This window comes from Triturus cristatus, chromosome 3_1, assembly GCF_964204655.1.
Source record: "Triturus cristatus chromosome 3_1, aTriCri1.1, whole genome shotgun sequence".
In the NCBI taxonomy this organism is placed as follows: Eukaryota; Metazoa; Chordata; class Amphibia; order Caudata; family Salamandridae; genus Triturus; species Triturus cristatus.
The window spans coordinates 926,347,285-926,370,357 of NC_140583.1; positions in this window are offsets into that span (position 1 = coordinate 926,347,285).

Here is a 23,073-nt window from a genome sequence, read left to right on the forward strand (position 1 = left end):
CAGAGGCCAGGGGCACGGACTCTGAAAATTGAAGGCAGGTAGGAGGGTGCAAAGGCAACAATTTAACCACACTGAGCAGGCAGGAAGGGCCGTGGCAGCACAACAGACTATGGAGGGCAGTAGAAAGGGGGGCAGGGGCAACAAACCAACAATACAGGACTTGCAAGAGAGGCTGTGGCAATGTAATAGACCATTGTGAGCAGAAGGAAGAGGCAATGGTAGTACAACCATACATGCCAACAGACCCGATTCAGCCAGGAAACGTCCAATGTTTTTAAGCTCAAATGGGCTTTATTTGATCTGTCTCCTGTCTACAATCTCCTCTTTTTCAATGTAACTCAAAGGGGAAAATCAATACCCCAGTTTTTTTTCAAAATCTCCCTCTTACCAAGTTCAAAATGTTCGCAAGTATGGTACATTGGATCATGGAAGGAAATGGGGTAGGGACATGGACTTGGATAACAGAGGACAGGAGGGACATGGAGAGGTGCACCAAACTGACCCTGCAGAGCAGGCATCAGGGTTTACAGCAGCACAATACACCACACAGGGCATGCGGGATGGGAGTGCAGCACAACAATCCATAGAAAGCAAGAGGGAGGGGACATTACCATGCACATTGACAATAGAGAACAGAGGGGCAAGAGGCAATGGTAGCTAGCTGACCATAATGGACAGACAGGAGAGAAAGCTGCAGCATAACAGACCATAAAGGGCAGGAGGGATGGATCAGGGGCATTACAATGGAACAGACAAGCCAGGAGGGAGGGAGTAGGGGTCTGCACATGTAAACAGAGGGCTGGGGGCAAAGGGGCAGGGCAGGAGCAGCAAGATAGCCATGGAGGTCAGGAAAGATGGGCACTAGTGAGACTGTGATGGAATACACACAGACCATGGAGGGAAGGTGGGAGGGGTTCAGGGGCAGCTAACTGACCACACAGGGAAGGTGGGAGGGGCCATGGCAGCACAGAAGACCATGCATGGCAAGTGGGAGGGTTACTGGCAGCACAATGGCTATGATGGGCAAGAATGAGGGTGCAGGGGCATGCACAAAGGACGATGGAGGATAGAAGGGAGGGTCAGGACCTGTGCACAGACAAGAAAGTTCAGGGGAAGGGGCCTCACAACAGACCGCACGGGGCAGGTAGGAGGAGCAGTTGCAGCACAACAGACCAGGGACGGCAGAAGGGTGTGGCAGTACAATGGACCATGTAGGACAGGAGGAAGAGGATAGGGGCATGGCATGTGGACAGGCAGGGTGGAGGTGGCAGGGACAGGTTACAGTCATCTGACAATGCTAGGCAGGTAGGAGGGGAGTGGCAGCTCAACAGAACACTCAGAGTAGATAGGAGTGGCAGGTCCATGGAACATGGTGGGCAAAAAGGATGGAGCAGGGGCATGCACAAAGACATCGGAGGGCAGGGGGAAGGAGAATAGGGGCAGCAAGCTAAGCACAGAGTTTAAGCAGGAGGTCAATGATGGGGCATAGAATTGGGCAATGGAGGGCAGGTGGAGTGGACTGGTACATCATACTAAATTGAGGGCAGTGGCAGCACATCAGACCATGCATGGCAGGAGGGAGGAGGCTAGTCCATGGATTCACACAACAGAGGATAGGGAGGAGGGGGATGGGGCAGCAAGCTAACTGTTCAGAGAAGGCGGGTATTAGGAACTTTATTGTTTTTAAAACGTGTGTCTGTGCGAACTACTTAAAATATGAACAAGTATGCAGCATAATCTCACTTTTAATCAGGAAGAAGAGGACGTTTGTGACTGTGACTCCGGGCTCGCTTGGCAGAAACACCCCCTGACCCTCCACCTCCTATCGCAAAATGTAATGCCCGTGAAAAGGGTAGGTGAACACAGTGTTATATAGAACATAGTCCTGAGAGCACGATTGAAAATGAAAACGAGATATAGTGTATGGTATAAACTATGCACCAAAAAGTGTGATATTAGATGAACCGGGCGTGAAATATAATATGCAAAACATTGTGCGCAATGACAGATTCATTGGAGAGCGCGCGACAGCACAGGCACTAGCGCGTGCTATGCGATATGCGCCTTGGAGTGTAATATGCACAGGGCAGTGTTGTATAACCTAACTAGTCTCTAAAGTTGTAATATAAAATATGTGCTGGGGAGTGTAACGTTGCATATGCACTGTGACAAAGATATGGATCCCAGATTGTAATATGTATGGCATAGCACTGTGCGTTATAACATAGGCATCGAGGAAGGCACATTAGATGGGGCAATATAACCCGTGCGAAGACAAGTGTGGCATGACATATTCACGGGGTGGTGTTACAGTGCACATGGACTAGAGAGTGTCATAGCATATGCACTAGCTGGTGGAATACAACACAGAGGTGTGTGGCACTCAGCAGGCAATGGTGGGTGTAACACAGCATTGGTCTCTGCCAGGAGCGCGATGTGACTCTCAAGTGATGTTCGTCCCCTTTCCAGAGAGTAAAATAAAAAGTATTACACATCCGGCAGTGGATGTGTGTTTTATTAACCGTGAGGGGGGTTTCTTGCATAGTTTTGGTCGAATTTTTGTCGAATCCCCTTTGAATGGCTTGGTGTGCATGTGTATTAAATGTGCCCGTCAATATCTACCCATGTTTGTATAAATAAACGACAAGGGTGTCTACCGGGATTAGGCACGGTAGGGCATCAGACATGTCAGAGCTTCACTAGTGGTGTAAATACATTCCACGTGGATTCATTGTATGCATAGTCGCTTTTTAATGAATATCAAGCAAATCGTCATGGTGATAGGTATGTACGGTTTGTCCAGCATGTCCTAGGTGTGTCTATAAATATATATTTTTTAAAAATAATAAAAAATAGTGGCCGGCCCTGGGGATTGGGGTCGAAAAAATATAATTAGGAGACAGGCCCTGGGGGATGGGGTCATCAGGGCCAATAAATTAGAATAAGAAGGGGAACCACACAGCCCCCCTTCTTAAAAAATTAAAATAAATAAAAGACGGGCATCGTGCCGAAGGCCACGCCCCCTCCTTGCAGCACTCTGCAAACGCGCCCCCTGGCGAGTTGTAAGTTGGGGAATTAATTCCTCTTCAATACTGAGGGTCCCTGAGGGCCAACTAGCCCAACAGGCATCTCCAGTATGCGCCAGGGAGCTGCGCTGCAGACAGGTGTTCTGAGGCCAAGCCCCTTTTTACACCTCTCTGCAACGCAGTTCTGTGGCGCTTACTGGAGGTACCTAGTGGTCTAGTTTGACCCTAGGGACCCTTAGGATTCAAGGGGACTTAATCTCTCAACTTAGAACAGCCACAGGGCGCGTTTACACAGTGGTGAAGGGAGGGGACGGGGCCTGAGGTGACATGTGCAAACACGCACTATGGCACGTTTTAAATTGGGGATATAATTTCCCTTCAATACTGAGGGCCCCTGGGGGCTAACTAGCCCACCAAGTGCTTCCAGTAAGCGCCACTGAGCTGCATTGCAGAGAGGTGGTCCAGGCCGTGCCACTTTTTACACCTCTCTGCAACGCAGCTCTGTGGCACTTACTGGTGGTACCTAGTGGTCTAGTTGGACCCTAGGGACCCTCAGGATTCAAATGAATTTAATCTCCCAACTAAAAACGGACACAGGGCGTGTTTACACAGTGGTGAAGGGAGGGGACGGGGCCTGAGTTAACGTTTGCAAAAATGCCCTGTGGCCTGTTTTAAGAGGTAGTTTTAACCCCCCTGCCCTATTATATACTAGGGGCTTACAGAGGAGGTCATGCTAATCACAGGGGGACCCCAACACATAATGTTCCCTAGTGTATGTAGGTGTTTTCACTGTATTCTAAGTGTCTTTTAACATAGCACTGGCTCTAGTACTGGTTAGTCAGACTCAGTTACCACCAGTATCCGTCTGAAAAAGTTGAGGGTACAGGATGATTTTGCAACAAGGCTTCTTTCTGCTCTTCTTTTTGTTCTTTCTGCACGTTATCCTTCTTCCTGCACTTTTCTTCATCTTTGAGGACCTCCGTTGCTTCTTTCTGCACTTCTTTTTTTTCTTTCTGTGCATTTTTTCTTCTTTCTTCACATGTCCTATCTCTGTAGGCATAGTTAGAAATTAGCATTTAAAAAACCTTTGAAATTCACAGAAAAAAACATAGGTTTCAGGCACGTTATAGTTAGGAATTAGCATTTAAAAAACCTCCGAAAGTCACTGAAAAAACCATAGGTTTCAGGGGTGTTATAGTTAGCTGGACTTTTCACTTGTACAAAACCATTGAAATTCCCCCGTTATAGTTAGTTCAGCTAACTATAACTCGCACGCCCGCAATGCACTGCTGATGACGTCACATATTGCATCACTCATGACATGGTCAGTGACATCACTCATGACATCACTGATGACATCTCAAATGACATCACTGATGACATCACTGATGACATCATCCTTGTGATAGAGTGGCAGACCTCCTCTCACCCTAATATAACCTTTGATACACACATTTAAAAATAGAGACTAAAATTTTCAAAACAATGGACATACCAATACCAGTTACAACAACCTCTTCAGTAATTCTAAGATCCACATACACATCCACTCATTCACCAACAGTCCTATACAGTCACTCATACATGTACTCACTCATCATATGTACTCATACACCTATACATCCTGTTACACAATGCCACTCATCCATAGAGTTACTCACACACATAGTCACTCATGCTAATAAAGAATCAAACATACATTTACTTGCATATACAGTTATACACACACCACCACACTTACTTCTACGGAAACGTACACATACTTAGTCTTTTAAACAATCACTTATAGAAACACATACTTATTCATACAGGAACTCTTTCAATCTCTCACTCTCACATATACTCACTTATATACACCAATAGTCACATATACTAGTTTAAAACATATGTAGTTACTCATAAAGACAATATTGAGACAGTCATTCACTCACTAACACACCCATACACACACTCATCCACCCATACAGTCCTGCACACATGCTGTCTTCAACACATACAAACAGTGAGTCACTCATTCATGCACCTATGCACTACGTAATAACCCCCACCGAACCATGCAGACACTCAGACTGATACTCAAAAAACCAACTAATAACCTATATAGACACCCATGTAGCTACTCACCAACCCATGCAGCCACTTATACACAAAGTGAGAGACTGATACAGATATTTACATATTTAAACATTACTCACTAAGCCATGTATTCACTATGATACACTTAATCAGTCAGTTACACAATCAATTTTTCAAAAACAAATCATCCATTTAGACACATATATACCCATTTATTCTTCCATCGACCTTGAGATATACATATATAAAACATATTTAATTTTCAGAAAAACACACATTCACTGGATGATGTCATCAGTGATGTCATCAGTGATGTCATTTGAGATGTCATCAGTGATGTCATGAGTGATGTCACTGACCATGTCATGAGTGATGTAATATGTGACGTCATCAGCAGTGCATTGCGGGCGCGCGAGTTATAGTTAGATGAACTAACTATAACGGGGGAATTTCAATGGTTTTGTACAAGTGAAAAGTCCAGCTAACTATAACACCCCTGAAACCTATGGTTTTTTCAGTGAATATATATATATATATATATATATATATATATATATATATATATATATATATATATATATATATATATATATATATACAAACTCTATTTAAACCAAGCAGGCGGTTTAAATAGAGTTTGATACTCACTTGCACTATTGTGCGGCCTCAAGCTTCTGGGCGTTTTTGGTTACATATTATGCGGCGGTTCCGGGCCACAGATGAATCGCACTGCCCGCAACCAAACGGGATTAGGAGAGAGGAAGATTCCTCTTTCTGAAACTGCAGGGTACCTTTAATGAAGCCGGCAGAGTCTCATCCAAGGCTCAATGGAGGGCCGAGAATAATTGTCCATAATTAGCTGCAGCGGAGGTAACCGACTAGAAGGCATCAATTGGCAAAATGAGACCTCAGATCCCAGCGTGCATTTGAAAATGAACTTCCACCCAGGAAGGAGCACTGAAAGCCCCCAATTACGGAAACACGCAGGGGAAATGCAGTAGCCATAAATCACCTCCCGCTGACACGGCATCTGACGAGGTGCAAACAGCGGCATCGAAACGTGTCACGCCATGGACTTCAAAGGGATGTTAAGCTGCCTGCTTGGTTTAAATAGAATTTGTTACTCACCTGCAATATTGTGCGGCCTCAAGTTTCTGGGCATTTTTGGTTACATATTATGCGGCGGTTCAGGGCCGCAGAGGGGTCGCACCGGCCACAACCAAACGGGATTAGGAGAGAGGAAGATTCCTCTTTCTGAAGCTGTAGGGTACCTTTAATGAAGCCAGCAGACTCTCATCCAAGGCTCAATGGAGAGCCGAGAATAATTGTCCATAATTAGCTGCAGCGGAGGTAACCCACTAGAGGGCGTCCATTGGCAAAATGAGACCTCAGATGATCCCAGCGTGCATTTGAAAATGAACTTCCACCAAGGGAGGAGCACTGAAAGCCCCCAATTACGGAAACACGCAGGGGAAATGCGGTAGCCATAAATCACCTCCGCTGACATGAGGAGGTGCAAACAGTGGCATCGAAACGCACCAGGCCATGGACTTCAAAGGTATGTTAAGCTGCCTGCTTGGTTTAAATAGAATTTGTTACTCACCTGCAGTATTGTGCGGCCTCAAACATCTGGGCTTTTTTGGTTTTATATATATATATATATATACATATATATATATATATATATATATATATATATATATATATATATATATATATATATATATATATATATATATATATATATTCACTGAAAAAACCATAGGTTTCATACACGTTATAGTTAGGAATTAGCATTTAAAAAACCTTGCAAATTCACTTAAAAAACCATAGGTTTCACACAAGTTATAGTTAGCTGTACATTTCACTCGTAAAAAAACAATGAAATTCCACGTTATAGTTAGATCAGGTAACTATAACTTGCGCAACCGCAATGCACTGCTGATGACGTCACATATTACATCACTTATGACATGGTCAGTGACATCACTCATGACATCAATGATGACATCTGAAATGACACATTGTGCATTGCGGTTGCGCAAGTTATAGTTACCTGATCTAACTATAACGTTGAATTTCATTGGTTTTTTACGAGTGAAATGTACAGCTAACTATAACTTGTGTGAAACCTATGGTTTTTTCAGTGAATTTGTACGTTTTTTTAAATGCTAAGTTATGTATTTCTTTTTAATTTTTGCGCGCACGGTGCGCTTCGTGCACCATGCGCCCACGTTGCGCATTTCGTACCGTGCACGCCTCGCCATTTTTTACAAAATATCAATTGTTTTTTTCTCTCTTGGGGGTCCTTAGATTTATATATTAAATGTGATTGTTAATTCTTTTTATTTTATTTATTTTTTTTACCGTACGCGTACGGTAAGCTTACCGTACGCGCACTCCGCGATTTTTTTTAAAAATTATTAAATTTATTTTTCATACTTTTTGGTCCTTCGTGAACCCCCTGACGAACGCTAGGGGGTCTGCAACTCTCTTCGTTGCCCCCTTTTCATGTTATCAACCTTTTTTTTTCAATGCGAGAGACAGAAAATGGCGGCCGATACTTCCTGGTTTCGACCGATTTGAATGTTTACTTTGATCTAACAACCAATCAGAATTGCGCTCGCGCACGGCACCGTACGCGTACGGTAAGCTTACCGTACGCGCTCGGAGCGCGCCCACAGATATATATATTGATTTAAATGCTATTTTCTCAGGAAATACTGAACAAATTTACACGAGACCTTCAAAAGGCACATCCCTGACCTGAGGGCTACCTCTCTGCCAAATTTCACATAATTCTGTTCAGCCGTTCGGGCTGTAGCTCGGACTAAAGGTCCTATGGAAAAATGCATGGGGAAAACGCGTTTTGGGACCCCCCTTTTTTCTCAGCCCCCGCTTGACGAATCCCCCCGAGACTTTCAGGGTAGGAGCGGAGCGTAGCGCCCCATTAGTTTTGAAAAATTCGCGAGGATTCGTCAACCGGCTAATTTCGCCGATTACGCTTACCGTACGCGTACGGTAAAAAATCTAAAAAAAAACACTATCCACACTCACCCCACCCCCTGTGCTATTGGTTGCCGCAGTCCACCAAATGTGCAGGGCTTATTAGAGGTATGAAATCCACAATATTTTAAACAAAAATAATAAAAGAAAAAATTAACAACACTCTCTCCACCCCACTTATAAAAATTACGAAAAATTAAAATATTACCTTTCAAAACGAAGTGCATCATATGTCCTCCATGTGCGCACGGTGCGCGAAGCGCATCGTGCGTACATGGCCCATCTAGCGTAACGTGGGCACGCGGTGCGCGTAGCGCACCGCGTGCCCACCGTGCGTGCACGGCACTAACTGCGTAAAGTGGGCGCGCGGTGCGCGAAGCGCACCGCGTGCTTACTGTGCGTGCACGGAACGAACTGCGTTAAGTGGGCGCGCACGCCACGAATGGCGTAAAGTAACTTAGCATTTAAAAAACCGTACAAATTCACTGAAAAAACCATAGGTTTCACACACGTTATAGTTAGGAATTAGCATTTAAAAAACCTTGCAAATTCACTGAAAAAACCATAGGTTTCACACATGTTATAGTTAGCGGAAATTTTACTGATAAAAAACCAGTGAAATTCCCACGTTATAGTTAGTGTAGGCAACTATAACTCACGCGACCGCAATCTTCTGCTGATGACATATGTGTCTTTATGAAAAAAAAATATTTGAAATATATGTATAGCTAAAAATGTATGGAAGAAGACATGGGCAAATAAGTGTCTAAATACAGTATTAGCATCAGCAGAGGATTGCGGTCGCGTGAGTTATAGTTGCCTACACTAACTATAACGGGGGAATTTCACTGGTTTTTTATCAGTAAAATTTCCGCTAACTATAACATGTGTGAAACCTATGGTTTTTTCAGTGAATTTGCAAGGTTTTTTAAATGCTAATTCCTAACTATAACGTGTGTGAAACCTATGGTTTTTTCAGTGAATATATATATATATACATCATATCAGAGTGCGTCTCCACAGGTGGGAACCTTGGAGCTTTTATTTTTACGCGGCCTCCCAGCCGCGGGAGATGCACCACCCAGAACCGGCCACGGAGCTCCGAATCACAGAGTCTCAATGTGGAGGCATCCATGGAGGATTGACAAGCCAGATGTGCGAGTGGAGGCCCATTGGTGGGTTTGAAACGTCTCATTTGAGTCGCCCATTGAAGGGCTCATCATTTTAAGTGGGAGGTGTGGCCTCTATGCTAAAATGACTGTCGCGCCTCTGAAGAGTGAAATGAGCACGAAACGCGTCAGGCGGGAATCGACAGGCATGCTGTAAACTGGATCCACCCGCCGATTCGGCTTTTACCTCATGAAGGTTGCTGCAGTGGATGTCAGAGTGTGTCTCCACAGGTGGGAACCTTGGAGCTTTGATTTTTACACGGCCTCCCAGCCATGGGAGATGCACCACCCGGAGATTTGGGTCCACGGAGCTCCGAATCACAGAGTCTCAATGTGGAGGCATCCATGGAGGATTGACAAGCCGGATGTGCGAGTGGAGGCCCATTGGTTGGCTTGAAATGTCTCAGACAGCAGCACACAACTGAGGCACACACTACAAGACCCACAAACCACCGTGGACTCATAGGAGTCGCCCATTGGAGGGCTCATATTTTTAAGTGGGAGGTATGGCCTCTATGGCAAAATTACTGTTGCGCCTATGAAGAGTGCAATGAGCACAAAATGCGTCAGGTGCGAATCGACAGGCATGCTGTAAACTGGATCCACCCGCCGATCCGGCTTTTACCTCATGAAGGTTGCTGCAGTGGATGTCAGAGTGCGTCTCCACAGGTGTAAACCTTGGAGCTTTGATATATATATATATATATATATATATATATATATATATCTACATATATAAAAAGAGAGAGAGTAACAATCCCAATTTGAAAACACTAAAACCAAAGTAGGCACGGACTCCTTCAAAATGCATTGCAATTGTTTTTTATTGTTGTTTTAGTCCATTTCGTTATATTGTGCATAACGCATTGCTCATTACGTGTTTCAACTGCATTTACACGTCCTTGATCACATGACCCGCTGCGGATGGTAGCGTCCGATTTCACCCCTTACACCCCATGATGCGTAAACATAAGCAACAGGCTATGATTTCCAATACACAATATTTCGTCCACATTATGTTTCCTCTGTGTAGATAAATATGCAATTCAAAATTGAACATTCATTTGCACTACATTTATGCCCACTTCGTAATTTGAAAGATTCTTTAGATACCATATGGATATGCGTATTATATTCTTTAACAAACGGTTATCCAACTATCCATTTAAATATATTACTATCTACACAATTACATTTATGTTGCATTATTCAATCCATTTACCCCGCAATAAAGTGTTAAGCGTTTTTAAAGTTGAAAAATACATAAAAAGATGCTTATCTCTGGAAGTTTAGCAGCTATAATATATTGCGATATGTATGTTAATATTTACATACCCATCCAGTTCAAACCTTACTTTCCTGAAGTACTTGAATATAATGCATTAACGTCCTGTCTTCTGACCAAATAGCTGGCCTGTGCATCAAACTTGTCAATTCAATGCATTTCTATCTTGTTCTCTATCAGTTACTGTATGACCATACTCACAGTTAGGATTATTCCTCATTAGTATGCCAATGCATTTACATGGTTGGATTATCCCCCCTTCGGGTTTGTCATTTTTAGGTCTCGGCTGCGCCAGCGCATGCGCTGCTCTTGCGAGACTTTTAGTAAGGACTTCAAAAAATGCGACCATGGCCGGCCTACAGCTTGCGTGCATGTGCGTGGGCGCACGCTTATGAGCTTTCCTCTCCAGGGCGCGCGCCTCTCTGTTTTGCCCGCGCAAACTCCCTCCCCCTCCCTCCGTACAGAGCGTGTCTTTTCACTTTCATTTGTGAGTTGAGGCACCTCCGTGGCATGTGCCCCCGTCATGTCTCCCCTGCTGCTGGTTCCCCCCAGCGCTCACCTCGGGTATTTGTGGTGCTGCCTTCTCTCGGGGTCGGCGGGAACCGTCTCATCTGGCTCTCCGTGGCTGTTGTCCTTCCTGTGGGCATGAAATTGGTGCCCTTTCGGGCCGGTATTCAGGCTCCGGGGCGCCGCCATGTTCGTTACCGTCTCGCCTCGCCTGGCAGTTTGTCAACTCGCTGCATCTGCCCCAGTCCTCTATTTTGGGTTTTCGCTGCAGATTAGGGATGCAACACTCACAGGCTCGTTCCCCAGTTTACTTTTGGGGTCCACCGGCACCAATCATTGGTAATTCTTGGGCCACCCCTCGCAGCCTCAAAAAGATGAGTCAACTCTCTTGGCCACACCCCAACCAACTAACTCTCTAGATCAGCATTTCTTAAGTGCACGCAAGAGACTTCATGGCCACTCTCAACCTTCCGGCGCTGCCTTTCTCATCCACATCCATCCAGCTCACTAACAATACTCCGGTTCCTGGTAAGTGAAGTTCATTGCCATTTCAAATTCCTACCCCTAAGATCATTACAAAATGTTTAGCAGCAGTGGCAATGCTTTTCCAGGGGACCTCCTCGCTGTGTCTGCCCCAGTCCTCTATTTTGGGTTTTTGCTGCAGATTAGGGATGCAGCACTCACAGGCTCGTTCACCAGTTTACTTTTGGGGACCACCGGTACCAATAATTGGTCATTCTTGGGCCGCCCTTTGCAGCCTCAAACAGACGCGTCGGCTCTCTTGGCCACACCCCAACCAACTGACTCTGTAGATCAACATTTCTTTAGTGCACGCGAGAGACTTCATGGCGACTCTCAACCTCCCGGCGCTGACTTCCTCATCCACATCCATCCAGCTCACTAACAATCCTCTGGTTCCTGGTAAGTGGAGTTCATTACCATTTCAAATTCCTACCCCTAAGATCTTTACAAAATGTTTAGCAGTAGTGGCAATGCTTTTCCAGGGGACCTCATAATCCAGAGCCACTGGCCCTTGCAAGAGTGTCTCCTGCACATCAGTGTGCTTGGAGCTCTTGGCAGTATAGCTAGCACTTCGAGACTTCCAGAAGGTTATTCACAACAAGCTTGTACTTATTAGAACAGACATGGCTAGCATGTACTACATACAGAAACAAGGGGGGCACACTCTCACCACAGTTGTGCAAGCTCACACAGACATATTGACATCAAGTATCCTTTTTGGCAGAACAGCACACACAAGTGAACGTCTTTGTATATCTTCCAGTAGCAGCCATCAGCTGTCCACTTGTTTGATATCAGCATTCAGGTACTCACTCCTTACTTACAAAGTTGGGGCATGTCAGCTATAAACTGTTTGCCAAAAATGAGAACGTAAACTGGCAAACGTTTGTGTCCAGGTACCTTCATCCCAGGTTTTTTGTAAAGCCCTATGGATCAGCTGGTCAGTTATATTTGCATACGGATTCCCCTCACCACCACTGAATTAATATATAATCAGGAAATATGGCAAGCACCAATGACGTTTATTCCCATAGCTTCCTCCTGGGCTCAACAGCCGTAGTTATCTCTGCTTTCAAAGATGCCCCTTCACCCTCATGAGAAGCAATACCTGTGCCAGATCTGCTCACAAAACATCAAGGACAGTTAGTGCACTCCAACCTCAAGGTTCTTGTCCTATCACTTTGGCACCAGAGGTCCAAGAAAGCATGCACGATTTGAAAGAGGCTAAAAACTCACCATCTGAGCATGCTATTCAGCTAAATGGGAGCAATGTGTTCACTAATAAAACAATCTAAAGATACAACCCTTGCCAATCACGGTACAACAAATATTATTTGTAACTTCTTACACCTCCAAAACTCAGGGGTGGCCTAGTATTCAATACATGTTCACTTGTCAGCAGCAATCAATCTTTAAAAAAACGGTTGTTAAAATCGTTGTCTAAGGGTTTTAGATGGTAATCCCTCATCAATTACCACCGATCCCTTTGAGATTGAGTCATTATTCAATTTATGAGACCTGTTGAAACGTTCAGCCATGTCATCAGCCATGTTAGCTGCATTTTCTCGCCTGGAAAGTGACTTTCCTGGTAGCCATCATTTTGCTCTACAGACTAAGTGAACTACGGGCTTTTTGCATTGTAGAACATGTTATTTAAGTGCACACAGACCAAGGTGCCGACCACGATCCGGTAAAAACCGGGTACGAACCGTCGGGCGAAGCATATTCTCCGTCCGACATGTACCCGGTCGAAAAAATATACAAACATGGAATTACGATTCGCACGGAAATCCCATTTCCGTACGAATCGTACAAAACCCCGACCGACGAAAATAAACATACAAATGTGATCCGGGAAAGCGCCGACGTGACGTCGGGACGCACGCAGCCTGCCATTCACGAACCAGGAATTACGATTCGCACCAACGTCATCCCACACGGTGAATATTTTCCGGCAGCCAAAAACTGCCGGGAAATCAGGACGACGCGAACAAGGAGTACCTGCACACGACGGACAGACATGGACCCGAACCTACGTGTCATCCCGGCCCTCATAGCAGTCGACCTCCTCTACAGGTTACGACGCAGACGCCGCAGAAGGTCAGAACAACAAAGGGAGGGGGGAAAGGGGGGGGGCAGGACCAGGGCCAGGCCATAAACCCCCCACCAAACTCACACAGCACACATGCCCTGGACATACCTGACCCCCAGGCCCTGGTCACTATGTGGAAATGTGGATTTTCCTAATCAGTTATGCCCCTATCTTGGACCCCAACGGTTCTATGTGCATGTCACAAGGACATGTATGTTCTCTCCAGTTCCAGTTTCTAAGACGCAAACATATGTGTGTCTACCGTCAACATGTTCTCTGTCAGATCCGCCATTGATGGGCTGAATATTCGATTCCTAAGTATGAAAGGCCACCGACTTTATATGGCTAAGTTACTCTATTTTTACAGTTCAGGCAAGTAGGCCCGATTCTGTCCTCAAAGCCTTCCCTGCTCTCTGTCTCTGACAGTTTCAGCTTGAGCTCGCATCTGTATCCATGAACTTTGTCCTACTCCCTGTGCAGCTAACGGTGCCTGCCTCGGCCAGTTTTCGCCTGCCTGCCAAGAAGCTGTATTTCACCTTCGAATTATCTACTTTACTCCTCAGCCGATGCATTCCTGTCCAGTGATTTAGGTAAACATTTCCTTTAGCTACCAAGCAAAGGACTCAGCCTTTCCGTCCTCCTGCAAGTGATTCATAGCCCTGCTGCCATGGAGAATTTTCTGCCCCTCGCATCTCATATAGACACTTAGACGCTTGTACACGCACACAGTCAGTATAGAATAGATTCTGTCCGAGAGTCTCTTCTTGTGGATAAGATAGTTCTCTAAACATAGGATGTTAGATATGATTTGGGATTAGGTTGACTTGACCCCCCAGACTTCTCGTCTCCACATGTCAAGCTAAACGTCAAGTCCCCTTCACCCCCCAGTTGCACGTCAATCACACGTCATACTGCTGCGCACGCATCTATGTTAAGTATTATCGTATAGATCCACCTATGTAAGATAACCAGAGCCAATCATGTTTCTTTTCGCTCCTTATTACGCCTAGTTTCGATTACGTACCTGTTATGTCACTTTTCTTATCAAATGTTACGCCTTCTACATTCGTTTCATTGTAATGTACTTATTATAAAAATACATGTCTATCAATAAAGTATTGTACTTCACTTCCTGAACCCTCGTGGTGACGGAACCTGAAGGCCGCGACTCGAGTCGGCCATTTTTGATGGAATAAAGCCCATTTAGAAAACCTCTTATACCACGGATTCTGCCTCTTGTTATTTTGAGCTATTTTACTTTACTTAAGATTCCGTATGAAATTCAGTATTAGGTAACAAAGAATATTTACCACATAATGGCGCCCGAACAGGGACACTTTCTCATCTCACGCGCCGGCGGTGCGTTGCAGGCCCGGTCTCCTGCCACAGCTGGACGGACCATAAACGCGTACCAGCAGGATTTCCTGTAAGCTCCCTCCGGTCAAGCGGGGGCGACTGAGGCTGCGATCAACCCAGACGAGGCGGTGAGAAGTGCGAAGTATCCCGACCAGAGCCTAGCTGAGAGAGCAAGATCCGAGGTATACAGAGGCCCACCAGGTTTTCGAAGTCCCGATGTCCAAAAGGTCCGATGTCCGCAGTCGTCGAGTCCAGTCCATTCTCTGAGGCCTTCCGTTTCAAGGAGCTACTCGGTGAGTACCATCGCCGGGGAGGCGTGTTGACGCGCACACAGGTTGTGCCGGTCAAGACGGATTTGGGTACACAAATCCGGTCTGCACTGTTTAGCAGTGTATATGTACTGTTTAGCAGTATATCAAGTATTCCGAAGTATTCAGTTTTGTCAAGAATTCTGCTTGGTGATTAGTTATGCAGACTGTCATCATCGTCGGTCATTTTTAAAATGTTTAATGTTTAATGTTTAAAGTGTTCAAATGTCTTGCATATTGTGGTATGAATGATTGTTCATTGTCCACCGTTCATTATTGTGTTTTCCGTATTAAGTGAATTCAAGAGTAAGTATCAGATCAGTTGTCGAAATGCCGCTCTTCTCGAGGTTAAGACAGATTACTACCAGAAAAGGGGTGCTCGAAGAAGCAGTTCCTATTCCTCCTAGGGACACCCCAGGGCATTTTATGTACCATAAGCATGGCTTAGATGCCATATTGTTTCTTGATCTATGGGTAGATTATACCAAGGGATTGCCGGAAAGTCAAAGGTGGCCCGCAGCGGGAACCTGGGATGCAGAGTGCATCATGAAAGTGGAAGAAGAGTTATGGAAAAGAAAGGTCAGACAGTCACAGAAAGACGCCGTTGAATTATGGCGTAAAGAATCTCATAGACGTACAGAAAAAGCACGTAGACAGGAAGAGAGGAGTAAAGAAAGTTCAAATAAAGTTCAAGAGAATCTATTAATCGAGGAAGGTATCCGAGTGAAATCAGAACAAGTAGATAGACAAAGAAACGCTCTTATGAGTGGTATGTACCCCCTCCTAGCCGAAGGACTACCTAAGGCTGTTCCAGAGACGCCAAAAGACTTGCCACCCCCATTATTTCCAATTAGGGTACATCCAAAAGGGCATCCCAGAACCGCAGAAGATGTTTTTCTTTCCTCATATCTAGACGACGCAGCTCCCGAGTATGCTAACCCCACACCACATAGACCGTCTGGCGGAGGGGTTCAACGTCAGGATCAGGTATCTGTCCCTGTGCAACAGCAAGTCCCGACGCAAGCTTCGGCAAGCACATCTGTTTCCGCATCTGTCTCCGCAATCGATTCTACAGTGGTATCGACGCCCATAGTTGCTGTGTCACGTTCGACGAACCCATTCACACCCGACGCCCCAGATGGGGCCACGGGAGGTGCTAGCAGTACCTTTACACCGCCCAGAATAAATAAACTTGTTTTTCAAGAATCAGCACATTCACGTACACCCAAGTTCGTAAGTGAACGTACGCTTAAAGAACTCCTTGTAAATTGTAGATATGACCCGGTGGTTGGTAAAGAGGATGAAATGGTCCTGGCATCATTACGTATCAGGCGAGCCGCAGAGTATTTAGCGAGGTTACCAGGAATGACTATGCATCTAGATAACATATATCATTTTGTTCAAACAGGACGAGATCCAGGATGTATTAACAGAGCTATGGAATTCCAGAAAGTAGAGATACAGGGGGAACTGCTACGTTTCCTCATAAACTGTGTGATCAGAAATCAAGACCGACCGGGGGTAGACCCGAATACAATGCTTACTCTTACAAGATGGAGCCAGAATATATCAGAAGGGAGACACGATAAGAAAAATTGTATAATAGCCATGTGCCGAAAAATCCGTAAAGAAATAGAGCGTATTCATGAAGAGAGATTGGGAACAGACGAGTTCGAGCAAGATGAAGTGTCCGAATCAGGGAATCCCGCAAGACAGTCAGAAACCATAGCATATGTAGGCAGAGGAAGATCCTGTGAAAATACTAGATGTTTTTCTGATCCCATACACTCTGTATGTCCAAATAATAGCAGAACGTATCCGACGCCTGTAATAAATCTGAAGTCTCCTGAACATTCGTTTCAAGCCGCAGATAAAATACTACGAGAACGAAGGGGTTACCACCTCCTCGATTCCATGGATGAGCAAGAATTAGCCAGATCAGCTGTTCACTGGATTGATAGTCCTGAAAAATACGGTGATGAGACCGTAGCACACACGTTTTTTAACCTTAGTACAGATGAACAACGTTTAGCTGGAATCTATATGATTCAGCAGCTTCTTATACTATATAAGAGCCAACATGCTGACCCTGGTCTTTTACCTGATATATTAACGGAACTACTCACGAACAGATGGAGAGGTTCTGGTAACAAGTTAATTAAAGAAATATTAGTGTCACGTAAACAGTATGTCCTTTTTGTAAGTCCGGATTCTTTCTCGCTGCCCCGCAGAGAAGGAACGCCGTATTATATGGATAGACAAAATCCCTTACGAGAAGTGCACCCAATAAAAGGCGAAGACAACGAGTTTCACCGTGTGTTTGTATACACACCCATATCAAAAATTGAATTGTTAGAAATGAAGAAAGTAGTACCAAGTCATGACAAAGACCCAGCGGGTTTCCACCGAGAAATTAAGGACATGTTGCTGATGGGAGAGTATACCTATCCTGATATTATGACGATATTAAAGGTGCTCTTACCTGCTGGCATTTATGAAAAACTGAAAGAAAAAGAGTGGGAAGTGGGAGACCAAAAGATAGATTGGACAGCATTAGAAACGGAAGAAAAGGCCCGAGCTGCAGGTTCAGGGCTCGGGGATAAAGTCAAAGCATTACCAGGTCTACTAGTACAAGTACTGCCACGTTTATTAACTACGAAAAAGGAAGATTGGGGTGCAATCACGGCCTGTAAACAAAAGCACGATGAAGACACAAGTGACTATTATGCCCGATTTGAAAAATGTTTTGGAATAAATAGTGGTATAAAAACAAGTAGTGAGTCGTATCCACATTTATTTGTGACAAAATTAGTAGAAAATGCTTTACCTCCAGTAAAGAATAGAATATTGAAATTCGAGAGTACCTGGCAAAGTAACACTCCGTCGCAAATGCTACAAATGTTACAGTATCATCACAATAGAATTAGAGATGAACAAGAACACGAACAAAGACGCATGAAAGATACAAAAATGAAAATGCTAGTGTCTCAGACGGTACCGGCTGAAGGACATAGAAAGGGTACGACACAGTCCGATTCAGCAGGACCGGTAAAAGGAACATGCAATTATTGCAAAAAGCCAGGTCATTACGTACACGATTGTCCAGTTCTAAAACATAATATCGCCATAGGTAAAACACAAGAAAGATCACGGCCACATAGACAAGATCAGAATGAACAAGGAGCTATGCCGCATTCCCAGGCCATGCCAGCCGCACAACAGCCAATACAGTTTGTGCCAGCTGCACCACCGTTGCCTGCTACTGCCACACAGACCACAACACGACAAATGTATCAGACTGCACAGTATGAATATCCTGAGCATCAGCGTTACGCATGAACCAGCCTAGAGAGGGAAGTTGACTTACCGCTTATCGAGATTCCTGTAGATCAAGAAGGACCTTATGTACATAGTGAATTATTAGGTCAGGATAGAAAATTCTTACTCGATACAGGGGCAAGTCGAACAACTATAAAACGTAGTGAAGTTCCAGGGGCACCCCTCTCAGGCTCTCAAAATATTTCCCTTGGTTTTTCAGGCAAACCTATTGTTAATGAAGTGTCACAGCCTCTGCCACTCACGATAGGACCTCTGACTCGAACTACAGATTTATTGCTTACTAAATCATGTCCAGAAAACCTATTAGGAATAAAAACGTTAAAAGCCCTAGGAGCTATAATATGTTGTTCTCCGGAAGGAGTAAGATTGTTTTTACGTGATTTTAAAGGTCACTATGTATCTAGAGACATGGATCCCCGATTACAGACTTTACCTACACGTCTATGGGCACAAGGCCCTACTGATGTTGGTTGCATGAATATTACACCATATCGAGTCACGTTAAAGGCAGGAGTGGTGCTACCACGAATGCGACAATACAAGTTACCACCAGATGCTGTAGTGGCTTTACTACAAATCATTGACGAGCTCATTACCCAAGGAGTAGTTGTGGAAACAGACTCCAATATATGTAATTCACCGATAATACCGATTCTTAAACGAACAGATCCGAAGGCCCCGCCAGTATATCGATTGGTTATTGACCTGCGCGAATTAAACAAATGCATTGTGCCACAATTCCCTGTGGTCCCAGATATCTCGTCATTACTGACAGCTATTGATTCCGAAGCGACATTCTTTACTGTAATCGATCTCAAGAATGCCTTCTTCAGTGTCCCAATAGATCCGGAAAGCCAATATTTGTTCGGATTTAGTTTAAATGGACGTAGCTTTAAATTCTCACGCGCACCTCAAGGATTTACAGAAAGCCCCAGCATCTATAGCCAAGCATTGAAACGAGAACTTGACAGTATCCACATGCCAGTTAACACGGCTCTGTTTCAATACATCGATGATCTGCTGATCACCGCAAGAAGCGAAGCTGAATGTGAAAAAGCGTCACTGACAGTTTTACAATTTCTAGCCGAAAAAGGACACAAGGTTTCCCCTTCTAAGCTGCAATTCTGTGTCCAGCGAGTTGTTTATCTTGGACACTCGCTGGACAAGGAGGGAAGGCAGCTTACACCCGACCGTATTCAGTTGATAGTTACCATGCCAATACCTAAGACACAAAAGGAGGTGCGGGCTTTCCTAGGCCTCACTTCATATTGTAGACAGTGGATCCCGCAATATGCATTCCTAGCAAAACCACTCATTCAGTTGACAACCCAGGAGGCAGCCACATCGACTGTTCTCCCTTGGACTCAGGAACATACACAAGCTTTTGAAAGCCTGAAGAAAGCTTTATGTCAAGCACCAGTTTTAGCAACACCATGTTACAGAAAACAGTTTACACTCTTTGTTACAGAACGCGAAGGTACTGCTTTGTCAGTACTCACACAGGAACAAGCAGGAGCACACAAACCATGTGCTTATTTTTCTAGTACATTAGATCCAGTAGCTCAGGCTTTGCCTGCATGCCTAAAATCAGTAGCAGCGACAGCTTTAGCAATCAGACAAAGCGATGCCATAGTATTAGGACATCCATTAACAGTTCAAGTACCACACGCAGTAGAGGTTCTTGTAAATAGAACACAAACACAACACTTGACCGTAGCACGACTTACAGGGTATGAACTGACACTGTTTCAGCCGCATATAGAAATAAGACGCTGTAACACATTGAATCCTGCCATACTTTTGCCAGTAATCGGAACAGACCCACTAGCCCATGACTGTATTGAAGTCATTACTGTAACGACAAAACCCAGACAAGACTTGACCGATGTTCCATTGTCAGAACCAGACTTGACATTTTATGTCGATGGTTCATGCATGAGAACAAGTACAGGAGAGTTAGTAGCCGCTTATGCAGTCACAACCGATACTGAAGTTGTTGAAACTAATCGTATAAATACTTTGTCAGCTCAAGCCGCAGAGCTCATCGCTCTGACACAAGCCTGTATTCAAGCCACGGATAAAAAAGTCAACATATACACTGATTCACGTTATGCATTCGGAGTTGTACATGACTTCGGCGTGCTGTGGCGAGAGAGAGGTTATTTAACTTCTCACGGTGCCCACATTCAGCACGGACCCCTCATTCATGCATTATTAGATGCAATACATCTACCCACTGCAATATCAATTATGAAATGTAAAGCACATACAAAAGTTACTGATACCATTTCCCAAGGCAATGATCTAGCCGACAGAACAGCTAAACTGACTGCTCAAACTCAAACCCCCGATATGACAAAGACAATAGTCCCGACACCGACACATTGTATGACAGTTAAAGATCCTACTCTTGACGTAATTGACATACAGACACATGCTACACCAGACGAAATAAAGAAATGGACTGAATTAGGAGGGATCCAAACGGACCAAGGATGGATGATGAAGGAAAAGTCTGTATGGTTCCTTCCCGATTCAATGGTCCAAGCCATAATTAACACTATACATAGTCCAGCACATCTAGGAGAGAAAGCTATGCTAGACAGCATTCAACACATTTGGTTTAATAAGCATTTACGAGCAGCAGCCAAACAAAAGGTCCGTACCTGTATGATCTGCTGCCAGTTCAACCCAGGAAAAGGTGTTCCCGTAGAACAGGGTGGATTTCAGCCTCCTGATCACCCTTTTGAAGTCCTACAGATGGATTATATCCAGATGGAACGATGTCGAGGATTCAAATATGTTCTCGTAGTTGTTTGCGCTCTGTCCCGTTGGACAGAGGCGTACCCGGTTTCAGATTACACTGCCCCGACTACTGCCAAACAGTTGGTTCGAGAATTCTTCCCACGATACGGTTTACCACGTGTTGTCTACTCAGATAACGGCCAGCCGTTCTCATCCGAATTAATGAAACACGTTTCACTTCTGTTAGGTTATCAGTGGAAATTCCACTGTGTCCGACATCCCGAGGCAGCAGGTCTCGTAGAAAGACATAACCAGACACTGAAAATCAGACTGGCCAAAATATGTAGAGAGAAAGGTGTCGACTGGATAGTAGCATTACCAGTTGCACTCTTTTACATGAGAATGGTAGCACACTCTAGAACAGGGCTATCCCCGTATGAGGTGATCTTCGGTAGACCGCCGAATATGTGGGGGACGCCTATACCACGCAAAATAACTGATATTGACTGTAATATGCTGACAGATTACTTGGCTTCCTTGATGTCTGCACTACAATCTTCTCGTTCACAGGTAGCTGCAGCTTTTCCCGACAACACTGAGGCGAAACCCCATGACGTTGTTCCGGGTAATCTTGTCTTTGTGAGAAATTTTGACAGGAAAAGTCAACTGGAGCCCAGGTGGAAAGCACCCAAGTTGGTCCTGTTGACCACAAGAACAGCCGTGAAGATCGAGGGACGCAGAGGTTGGATTCATTCAAGTCACATAAAAAAATTTCATGGACTACCTTCAGATATAGACACTGTGCCCTGCACTCCCTCACAGACTGATTCAAAACTTCCTTTGGTGGAAAAAACTGAAAGCGAACTTTACAAAGTTAAGTTAAGGCCTAGGACGTCGAGCAATTTGATTGTTTAAGTCCTCTCCAAGGTGAAGCGGTTGAATTGTCTCTGACATGTATCCCCTGGACCTAAATAGAGGAAATACCGGAAAAATGTTGAAACGACAGGCGTATTGTAAATCACTGCGTAGCCACTGCATAGTGACATTATTAATTTTGTTTTTATTAAGTCTTTTAATAATTATTACAAGTATGTTGTTGCACATATATTACCCTATTTCTAGACATGTTTATAATGTTGCTGCTGAACATTCTTTTAGTGACTTACCTCCGCATGAATTGTCTTATAGACTTGCGCTGCGCAATAACACCTTCATTAGCATGTTACATCATTCCCATCAGACTAGTAATGCCACCAATTGTTGGGTGTGTGGCCGACTCCCTCCCTATCAGAATAACAAAGGAGTTCTGCCTTTCTTTCCACATCCGTTCACACACAATGGCTCCTGTGGAGCATGGTTTAGTTTATTAAATTCCATAGACCCAGACACAGCAGTTTATCAGCAACATTGGATATGGGGAAATCTGAATCTAGTTTTATTCAAAGTCTGTCACCCTAATAAGGAGGGTCGTCCCAGTAGAACAGGAACTGATCTAGAAAATGAAGTGTATAAATTAGGTAATTTTACACCTAATCTTATGATTTTGAATGTCAAATCCGAAGTTGAACTAATTCTGCCCACTATGTCAGTATTTCCAGTTAAGGGTGAATTATGTGTGAGAAAAGTTGGTTCCATACATATG